Source organism: Bufo bufo, chromosome 3 (genome assembly GCF_905171765.1).
Source record: "Bufo bufo chromosome 3, aBufBuf1.1, whole genome shotgun sequence".
Classification (NCBI taxonomy): Eukaryota; Metazoa; Chordata; class Amphibia; order Anura; family Bufonidae; genus Bufo; species Bufo bufo.
In genome coordinates this window covers 44,022,414-44,032,818 of record NC_053391.1, presented here as the reverse complement: position 1 = coordinate 44,032,818, position 10,405 = coordinate 44,022,414, and the positions used below count along the sequence as shown (strand labels likewise).

The 10,405-nt window shown below is 38.7% G+C and overlaps 1 long non-coding RNA gene across 1 annotated transcript; it reads left to right on the top strand.

The window, feature by feature from the left end:
- Positions 1 to 4,530: 4,530 nt before the first annotated feature.
- On the top strand, positions 4,531 to 5,134 carry LOC120994522. Its single transcript, XR_005777426.1, has 3 exons — positions 4,531 to 4,650; positions 4,842 to 4,930; positions 5,059 to 5,134. It is a non-coding gene; the product is annotated as an uncharacterized LOC120994522 (long non-coding RNA).
- Positions 5,135 to 10,405: the final 5,271 nt, after the last annotated feature.

The window sequence follows — 10,405 nt, the reverse complement described above, 5'->3', positions numbered from 1 at the left end:
AGGAGGATAAACCACTGGAAGTGAGCAGCTCCACTATATAAACAGATGTCCACAATAGATCAGTGGGAGAAAACCATCATGTTATAGCAGAGCCTCTTGATGACATCACACTCACCAGGAAAATCCACTGAGAATTGCTGTCCTTGTATGAGCCTTAAATTCCAAACTCTGACCTCTATGTACTCTCCTGACGACTTATCGGTACTGTGATATAACAGTCCTGGTCCTTCAGTTTCATTTCCAACTGTCACTAGGAGTAACCTGAGGGTCATAACCTGCAGAGAAGCAGCAGGAAGTCGATGAAGATTCTAACACGAGTCAATGAATTGACCGCCAGCGCTTCTAGTCCACAAGCTGCCTCTTGTGCCCAAGGGAAGGGTAGTTTTTACGCCATGGTTCCCTAGAGGTTTCCTCCACAGGGGGTTTTTCCTCTCCTGCGTGCCAACGGATAACAACATCAACAAGAAAATGGTAACTTGTTGGATTCTGCCCTCAGTGTTGATCACACCATCCACTAGTGGCATAGAGGGACAGAAGAGGACATTTACCACCAATAAACAATAAACAGTACCATTCACCATCATCTGGTAGTAGCGTGATTATCTTATATCTAACGGATCTTTAGACTCTACAGTCATTGGTTTATCTTTAATGGAGAGCATACAAGTCTAATAAGACTTGTCTCGATACAGTGTCTCTATGTTAAAACATGTCCCTTCCAGAAAACTCCATTAATGACACTGGACAACCCCTTTAAAAAAATAAAAGGAGCTTTAAAAAAAGTATAGAAATATATGCCAGGCATATTAACCCCTTCACGCATTTGCACACAACCCTACGTCCAAATGGCATGTATGGCATATAACCCATATCCGTTCATTTATAAGTTATTAAAAAAATGAAAGAAAAAAAAATAACTACACATAATTGGTATCGCTGCCTCCGTAACAACCTGATCTATAAAGGTATCATGTTACTAATCATGCGCGGTGAACGCTGTAAAAATATTGTTAAAAACAATGACGGAATTGCTGTTTGTGTCACCTCACCTCCACAAAAAACATATAACATATAACAAGTGATCAAAAAGCCATAAGTACCGCAAAATGATACCAATAAAATATACAGCATTGGTGAAAAAATAAAAAGTTGTAAAATACATTTATTTTTAACACAAAAGTGATTTTATACTAAAAAAGTCATAAAACATAAAAAAAACCTCTATAATTTTGGTATCGGCATAACCATATCAACCGACAGAATAAAATGATCATATCACTTTTACTGCAAGAGGAACCCCATAAAAAATAAAAATAAAAAACACTGACGGAATTGCCATTTTTGCCCACTTCACCTCCACAAAAAATGATTTACGGTTTACGACCACATATATGGTGTTGCCATATTCAGGACAAAATGCATAACAAATTGTGAGGTGCATTTTCTCCTTTTACCCCTTGTGAAAATGAAACATTTGGGGATAAAGCAATGTTTTAATGGATATGAAAGTTAATTTTTCATTTTTATAGCCAAAGCATTCACTTCATCCTTTGATTTATTCTGTGAGGGTTGTAGTTTCCAAAATGGGGTCACTTTTTGGGGTTTTCTTTCTAGGTTTACCTGAGGGTCTCTTCAAATGTGACATGACACCTGAAAACCATTCCAGCAGAATCTGCCCTCCGTTAACAATATGGCGCTCCTTTTCTTCTGTGCCCTGCCGTGTGCCCAGACAGCAGGTAACGACCACATATGGGGTTTTTCTGTAAACCGGGTAATAAATATTTAGGTTTCTTTGGCTGTTAACCCTTGCTGTGTTACTTGAAAAATGACATTTTAAAATGTCCCCTCTACTTTGCTTTAATTCTTATGGAACACCTAAAAGGTTTAATAAAGTTTGTAAAATCAGGGGAGGTGTAAAATCAGGGGTGTATTTTCTAAAATGTGGTGATTTATAGGTGGTTTCTACTATGTAGGCCCCACAAAGTGACTTCGTAACTGAATTGGTCATTAAAAAAGTGGGTTGTGGACATTTTCTTAAAAATTTTAAAATTAACTTCTAAACTTCAGTCCTAACCTCAGTATCTGAGGAAAGGGATTTAGGGATCATTATTTCAGAAGACTTAAAGGTAGGCAGACAATGTCATAGAGCAGTAGGAAATGCTAGCAGAATGCTTGGGTGTATAGGGAGAGGAATTACCAGTAGAAAGAGGGAGGTGCTTATGCCGATCTACAGAGCACTAGTGAGACCTCATTTGGAGTATTGTGCTCAGTACTGGAGACCATATCTCCAGAAGGATATTGATACTTTGGAGAGAGTTCAGAGAAGAGCTACTAAACTGGTACATGGATTGCAGGATAAAACTTACCAGGAAAGATTAAAGGACCTTAACACGTATAGCTTGGAAGAAAGACGAGACAGAGGGGATATGATAGAAACTTTTAAATACATAAAGGGAATCAACAAGGTAAAAGAGGAGAGAATATTTAAAAGAAGAAAAACTGCTACAAGAGGACATAGTTTTAAATTAGAGGGGCAAAGGTTTAAAGGTAATATCAGGAAGTATTACTTTACTGAGAGAGTAGTGGATGCATGGAATAGCCTTCCTGCTGAAGTGGTAGCTGCAAATACAGTGAAGGAGTTTAAGCATGCATGGGATAGGCATAAGGCCATCCTTCATATAAGATAGGGCCATGGGCTTTCCATAATATTCAGTATATTGGGCAGACTAGATGGGCCAAATGGTTCTTATCTGCCGACACATTCTATGTTTCTATGTTTCTAACTTCTCAGCCTTCTAACTTCCTAAAAAAATAATATAACATTTACAAAATGATGCCAATATAAAGAAGACATATGGGGAATGTAAAGTAATAACTATTTTATGAAGTATCACTATCCGTTTTAAAAGCAGAGAAATTCAAATTTTGAAAATAGTTTTTCAAATCTTTTGCAAATTTGGGATTTTTTCTTATGCATGAAGGTAAAACATATCAACTCAAATTCACCATTAACATGAAGTATGGTGTCACGAGAAAACAATCTCAGAATGGCTTGGATAATTAAAACCATTCCAAAAATTAATACCAGATAAACTGACACATGTCAGATTTGAAAAATGGGAATCCGGCATTTGGTCCAAACTGGCTGTTGCTTGTAGGGGTGGATGCGATTGAATATTATACAAAGCAGCAAATAATATACACACATAGCAGTGTCAACCTACTCTATAAATATATCACATTATGTAAAATGATTGCTAAATGGTATAAAAAAAAAGTTAAAAAAAAGTTAATAAATGACATAAAAACATAGTGTACTCAAAAATAGTAGCAAAGAAAAATACAAAAGTAGCATAAAAAGGCCTTAGGCTACATGTACATGACAGTAAAAAAAAACGGACATGTGATGGATGTTTTTTTAACGGCCATCACACATCCATTTTAAGGCCAATGGTAGTCTATGAGGTTATTTACCCGGCAGTTTTTTTGACGGCCAGTGAATAACGGATGTCAAAAAATAGAACATGTTCTATCTTGTCTGTTTTTCACTGACCGACTGCCGCCATACAATTGAATGGATCAGTTTTTAATGCCCATTTCTCAGAAAGGCATCAGTGAAAAAAAGTCTGTTAAAAATAGACAGTTTATCCGTTCTTAACACGACCGTATGAATGGGTCCGCATCTGTTCCGCAATTTTGTGGAACGGTGCGGACCCATTCATTTTCAAAGAAAGAGCATGTCTTATTCTTGTCCTAAATATTAATGATGTATCCTTAGGAATGTCTATCCTTGTGTAATTGGTAGCCGACAATCAGCTGAATGAAGGGACGCCATGTCTACCCTGGACACAATGTATCATTTTCCCTAACAAGATGCATAATTAGAGTAGAATTGCATCTTGTTACATTGTTAAGCTGTTTGTAGAGGAGAGTTTTTATTCTGGGAATAAACTGGATATAATAAAAATGATAAATGCTAGAGAGACTTAGTAAATAGAAAATCATGGACCTTTAAAACTGCTGATAAACACAGGCCTGACAGCCAGGCTGATGATGTCACAGGTACCTGTAATGTCATGTCACCTTTGACAGCCAGCCATGACACAGGTACCTCTGAAAAGTCATGTGACCTTTAGAATGTGGTGATGTCACAGATGCCTTTGTGATGTCATATAACAATTGATTCTAGCTTTCTGCAGCCTGACTTTCGGCCATATTTCTTCATCACTTGAAGGGTGAAGGCGACTTTTACTTGCGCTCAGCAAATTTTGGTTTTGTTCAAAGACCAGAAAAGAGGGCCTGTTAGCCAAGCCGTTCCAAGTGTCATCATGGAACGCGCTGAAGGCGCACAGGACCTTCCTCAGCCCAGTGACATCTATGGGCTGAACATGGAGGTTCCAAAGAATCTTCCCAAAAAAAGAAAAAGGAAGAGAAAGAGGAGAGTTCTGCCGCCAAACAAGAGGAGGAGAATAGAAACATCAGAGAAGGCGAAAGATGGCGGCAAAGAAAAAATGATCAAGGCTTCGAAAAGACCTGGAAGCCCTATACAGGAGAGTATCCTAAAAAAGAGGAAGAGGGGAGAAAAGACAGGGGGAAAAGCTGAAGATGGACCCAGCACGTCCTATAACACTGAGATGGAACAGCTGTCAGGTGAGTGCAGATCTAAGACACCTAGAGCCAATATCCCCCAATAACGTATCAATGGGTTTGTCCACTTATGAACATGATTAATGAGCATTTTTGTCCTTCATGCCCCATAAAATTCTTACCCTCTCATAACATAATTACTATTAGAGGCCAAACGCAGGAATATTAACTATAATGTCTCTTCTCTCTACCAGTGACAACCCCAGCAGAAACCCCCATCATTGTGACTGGACTGGAAAGCTTCACCTTCCATAAAATTCTTGGAGAGGGTGCTTTTGGTAAAGTAAGTATCAGGAGTTGTTGTCACTTTTTACTTTTGTGTAGTAATATGACTATAACAAAATAAAGATTTCATGTCTTCTCATGGCAGGATGCGCCGTTCCTCAAGTTCTAATGTTCTGTCTCCTCTAGGTCATGCTGGCCACACATCCCGACTGCCAACAACAACTGGCAGTGAAGCTGGTGAAGAAGAGGGTCCTGCTTCAGACCTTTAGAAACAACGTTCTGATTGAGCGACAGGTCCTGGAGGTGACTGGGAAAAGTCCACTATTCACCCACGCTTATGCCACCTTCCAGACCAAGGTAAGAGTCTTATTCACTACTGGGTTTTGTGAGTAGGTCAGTTCTTTCCAACCCCATCCTACTTTTGCCAACATTGTTGTACTTAAATGAGTTCCAAGACTTTCACTATGATGGTAGGTCAACCTGAACCTCTGGCTTCTTCTACTTGGGAAGCATAACATCTCCAAAGCAGGGTATATATATGCACTCTGATATTCCATAGTTAAGTTTTTTTTGAAACTTACATGATATGCTCTGTCTTTATCACAGGACTATGCCTTCTTCATCATGGAGTTTCTCAGCGGAGGAGACCTAGGTGACCTCATACATGCCAAAGCCCCATTCACCATTCCAGTCACCAGGTAAGGCAGAACATAGATATCTTAGATAAAGACAATAGTTGTCAGGAACATCCATCTTTATATCATTTATTAGTCTCATAGTGAATGTTGATGTTTTCTCTTTTTTTGTAATCAGATTTTTTGCAGCTGAGATCATCTGTGGGCTGCAGTTTCTCCATAACAGAGGCATCATACATAGAGACATAAAACCAGACAACATCTTAATGGACAGCGCCGGTCACTTGAAGATTGCCGATTTCGGTCTTGCCGTGATGAACATCTTTGGCGAAAGGAAGATCTCACAATATGCCGGAACTCTTAGCTACATGGCACCCGAGGTGAGGAATCATCTATGTGCTTCTCATTGTGCATAGGGCTGGACATCTCCATGACTTCTGCTGCTCTGGACAATGCTCTTATTTTTTTATTGTCTCCCTGATATTTCTACAGATTCTTCTGGAGAAGCCCTACAACACGGCAGTGGACTGGTTCTCAGCTGGTGTGACGATATATGAGATGGCTACTGGCAAATATCCATTCTCTGCCAGTATATTTCCTGAAAAATTTCAGAAGTCACTGATCAACGATGTTCCCACCTACCCAAAACGACTCGACCCACAAGCCAGAGACCTCATAGAGAGGGTGAGTATAAAAATATATAGCAGTACAACAGCGGCTAAATATGACATTGAAAACTAGGGTCTACATTGGAAAGTGTGATCTACAATTCTGAAATGTCTTCAATATATATTTTTCCAGCTCTTAAGTCACCAGAGAGTCGCCAGTTAGCGGTATGTAACATCAGGGAACATCCATTTTTCATGGACATCGAGTGGACAGATATAGAGGAAGCAGCAGCTTGTCCACCATTCCAACCAGGACCGGTAAGTACTGGATCCAGGGAAGATGTGGGTAGTAGTAAAGTTCCATTGTGCCCTTTCTTGTTAAACACAGGATCTTGGATCTTCTCTCCACAGCTACCAGTGATGACATCGAAAAAAATAAATGATGTCCTATCCTCCACCGAAGCCAATAAGCCACCAATGGCCGATAAAGATCAAAAGCTATTCTGTGGATTCACTTTTGCCAATGCCAGATGGCAGGTCATAAAGCCAATACAAGAACCTGTCATACGTCATCGCAGGTGGGTCATCGTAACTGAGAGGGAAATATGGGGATTATTGAAAGTTCCCTCCATTACCTGTGATTCTATCAGCAGAGTGTGGTGTGGAGTCCATTCACTGATGGAAGCTTATAGTCTGCTGATGGGTCTACAGGGTAAACTTGCAGGTGGTTACCACTATTACAATGCTATTTTATCTCTTGGCAGAACATTTGGCAGAATTGTGAGAGAGATCGTCCACAGGATCTGGAGGAGGATAAACCACTGGAAGTGAGCAGCTCCACTATATATACAGATGTCCGCAATAGATCAGTGGGAGAAAACCATCATGTTATAGCAGAGCCTCTTGATGACATCACACTCACCAGGAAAATCCACCGAGAATTGCTGTCCTTGTATGAGCCTCAAATTCCAACCTCTGACCTCTATGTACTCTCCTGACAACTTATCGGTACTGTGATATAACAGTCCTGGTCCTTCAGTTTCATTTCCAACTGCCACTAGGTGTAACCTGAGGGTCATGACCTGCAGAGTAGCAGGAGCAGAGAAGCAGCAGGAAGTCGATGAAGATTCTTCCACGAATCAATGAATTGACCGCCAGCGCTTCTAGTCCACAAGCTGCCTCTTGTGCCCAAGGGAAGGGTAGTCCTTACGCCATGGTTCCCTAGAGGTTTCCTCCACAGGGGGTTTTTCCTCTCCTGCGTGCCAACGGATAACAACATCAACAAGAAAATGGTAACTTGTTGGACTCTGCCCTCAGTGTTGATCACACCATCCACTAGTGGCATAGAGGGACCGAAGAGGACATTTACCACCAATAAACAATAAACAGTACCATTCACCATCATCTGGTAGTAGCGTGATTATCTTATATCTAACGGATCTTTAGACTCTACGGTCATTGGTTTATCTTTAATGGAGAGCATACAAGTCTAATAAGACTTGTCTCGATACAGTGTCTCTATGTTAAAACATGTCCTTTCCAGAAAACTCCATTAATGACACTGGACAACCCCTTTAAAAAAATAAAAGGAGCTTTAAAAAAAAGTATAGAAATATATGCCAGGCATATTAACCCCTTCACGCATTTGCACACAACCCTATGTCCAAATGGCATGTATGGCATATAACCCATATCCGTTCATTTATAAGTTATTAAAAAAATGAAAGAAAAAAAAATACTACACATAATTGGTATCGCTGCCTCCGTAACAACCTGATCTATAAAGGTATCATGTTACTAATCATGCGCGGTGAACGCTGTAAAAATATTGTTAAAAACAATGACGGAATTGCTGTTTTTGTCACCTCACCTCCACAAAAAAAATATAACAAGTGATCAAAAAGCCATAAGTACCGCAAAATGATACCAATAAAATATACAGCATTGGTGAAAAAATAAAAAGTTGTAAAATAGATTTATTTTTAACACAAAAGTAATTTTATACTAAAAAAGTCATAAAACATTTAAAAAAACTCTATAATTTTGGTATCGGCATAACCATATCAACCGACAGAATAAAATGATCATATCACTTTTACTGCAAGAGGAACCCCATAAAAAATAAAAATAAAAAACAGACGGAATTGCCATTTTTGCCCACTTCACCTCCACAAAAAATGATTTACGGTTTACGACCACATATATGGTGTTGCCATATTCAGGACAAAATGCATAACAAATTGTGAGGTGCATTTTCTCCTTTTACCCCTTGTGAAAATGAAACATTTGGGGATAAAGCAATGTTTTAATGGATATGAAAGTTAATTTTTCATTTTTATAGCCAAAGCATTCACTTCATCCTTCGATTTATTCTGTGAGGGTTGTAGTTTCCAAAATGGGGTCACTTTTTGGGGTTTTCTTTCTAGGTTTACCTGAGGGTCTCTTCAAATGTGACATGACACCTGAAAACCATTCCAGCAGAATCTGCCCTCCGTTAACAATATGGCGCGCCTTTCCTTCTGTGCCCTGCCGTGTGCCCAGACAGCAGGTAACGACCACATATGGGGTTTTTCTGTAAACCGGGTAATAAATATTTAGGTTTCTTTGGCTGTTAACCCTTGCTGTGTTACTTGAAAAATGACATTTTAAAATGTCCCCTCTACTTTGCTTTAATTCTTATGGAACACCTAAAAGGTTTAATAAAGTTTGTAAAATCAGGGGAGGTGTAAAATCAGGGGTGTATTTTCTAAAATGTGGTGATTTATGGGTGGTTTCTACTATGTAGGCCCCACAAAGTGACTTTGTAACTGAACTGGTCATTAAAAAAGTGGGTTTTGGAGATTTTCTTAAAAATTTTAAAATTAACTTCTAAACTTCAGTCCTAACCTCAGTATCTGAGGAAAAGGATTTAGGGATCATTATTTCAGAAGACTTAAAGGTAGGCAGACAATGTCATAGAGCAGTAGGAAATGCTAGCAGAATGCTTGGGTGTATAGGGAGAGGAATTACCAGTAGAAAGAGGGAGGTGCTCATGCCGCTCTACAGAGCACTAGTGAGACCTCATTTGGAGTATTGTGTTCAGTACTGGAGACCATATCTCCAGAAGGATATTGATACTTTGGAGAGAGTTCAGAGAAGAGCTACTAAACTGGTACATGGATTGCAGGATAAAACTTACCAGGAAAGATTAAAGGACCTTAACATGTATAGCTTGGAAGAAAGACGAGACAGAGAGGATATGATAGAAACTTTTAAATACATAAAGGGAATCAACAAGGTAAAAGAGGAGAGAATTTTTAAAAGAAGAAAAACTGCTACAAGAGGACATAGTTTTAAATTAGAGGGGCAAAGGTTTAAAGGTAATATCAGGAAGTATTACTTTACTGAGAGAGTAGTGGATGCATGGAATAGCCTTCCTGCTGAAGTGGTAGCTGCAAATACAGTGAAGGAGTTTAAGCATGCATGGGATAGGCATAAGGCCATCCTTCATATATAATAGGGCCATGGGCTTTCCATAGTATTCAGTATATTGGGCAGACTAGATGGGCCAAATGGTTCTTATCTGCCGACACATTCTATGTTTCTATGTTTCTAACTTCTAAGCCTTCTAACTTCCTAAAAAAAAAAAAAACATTTACAAAATGATGCCAATATAAAGAAGACATATGGGGAATGTAAAGTAATAACTATTTTATGAAGTATCACTATCCGTTTTAAAAGCAGAGAAATTCAAATTTTGAAAATAGTTTTTCAAATCTTTTGCAAATTTGGGATTTTTTCTTATGCATGAAGGTAAAACATATCAACTCAAATTCACCATTAACATGAAGTATGGTGTCACGAGAAAACAATCTCAGAATGGCTTGGATAATTAAAACCATTCCAAAAATTAATACCAGATAAACTGACACATGTCAGATTTGAAAAATGGGAATCCGGCATTTGGTCCAAACTGGCTGTTGCTTGTAGGGGTGGATGCGATTGAATATTATACAAAGCAGCAAATAATATACACACATAGCAGTGTCAACCTACTCTATAAATATATCACATTATGTAAAATGATTGCTAAATGGTATAAAAAAAAAGTAAAAAAAAAGTTAATAAATGACATAAAAACATAGTGTACTCAAAAATAGTAGCAAAGAAAAATACAAAAGTAGCATAAAAAGGCCTTAGGCTACATGTACATGACAGTAAAAAAAAAACGGACATGTGATGGATGTTTTTTTAACGGCCATCACACATCCATTTTAAGGCCAATGGTAGTCTATGAGGTTATTTACCCGG